Raw genomic sequence first — 1,260 nt, forward strand, 5'->3', positions numbered from 1 at the left:
CTATCCTCATACTCATCCTATCCTCGTCCTCATCGTATCCTCATCCTCATCCTCACGCTATCCTCATCCTCCACCTCCTCCTCCTCCTCCTATCCTCCTCCACAACCGCATCCTATCCTCATCCTCATCCTATCCTATCCTCATCCTCCTCGTCCTCCTCCTCATCTCGTGCTCCTCCTCATCCTATCCTAATCCTGATCCTATCCTCGTCCTCATCCTATCGTCATCCTATCCTCATCCTCATCCCCATCCTCATCCTACCCTCCTCTTCATCCTCATCCTCTTCCTCATCCTCATCATATCCTCTTCCTCATTCTCATCCTCCTCCTTCAATTCTTTTCCTATCCTCATCCTATCCTCGTCCTCATCCTATCCTCATCCTCCGCCTCATCATATCCTCGTCCTCATCCTCATCCTATCCACCTCCTAATCCTCATCCTCATCCTATCCTTATCCTCATCCCAGCTTCGTCCTCATCCTCATCCTCATCCTCTTCCTCATCCTCATCCTCATCCTCTTCCTCATCCTCATCCTCATCCTCTTCCTCATCCTCATCCTCATCCTCTTCCTCATCCTCATCCTCATCCTCTTCCTCATCCTCATCCTCATCCTCTTCCTCATCCTCATCCTCATCCTCTTCCTCATCCTCATCCTCATCCTCTTCCTCATCCTCATCCTCATCCTCTTCCTCATCCTCATCCTCATCCTCTTCCTCATCCTCATCCTCATCCTCTTCCTCATCCTCATCCTCATCCTCTTCCTCATCCTCATCCTCATCCTCTTCCTCATCCTCATCCTCATCCTCTTCCTCATCCTCATCCTCATCCTCTTCCTCATCCTCATCCTCATCCTCATCCCCATCCCCATCCTCGTCCTCATCCTCATCCTATCCACCTCCTAATCCTCATCCTCATCCTATCCTTATCCTCATCCCAGCTTCGTCCTCATCCTCATCCTCATCCCATCTTCGTCCTCATCCTCATCCCCATCCTCATCCTCCTCATCCTCATCCTCATACTCATCCTAATCCTCCTCCTCCAATTCCTCATCCTATCCTTATCCTCATCCTATCCTCGTCCTCATCCTATCCTCTTTCTCATCCTCATCCTCATCCCCATCCTCATCCTCCTCTAATCCTCATCCTCATCCTCCTCATCCTCATCCTCATACTCATCCTAATCCTCCTCCTCCAATTCCTCATCCTATCCTCATCCTCATCCTATCCTCCTCCTAATCTTCATCCTCATCCTATCCTCCTCC

Source organism: Lupinus angustifolius, chromosome LG03, assembly GCF_001865875.1.
Source record: "Lupinus angustifolius cultivar Tanjil chromosome LG03, LupAngTanjil_v1.0, whole genome shotgun sequence".
Taxonomy (NCBI): domain Eukaryota; kingdom Viridiplantae; phylum Streptophyta; class Magnoliopsida; order Fabales; family Fabaceae; genus Lupinus; species Lupinus angustifolius.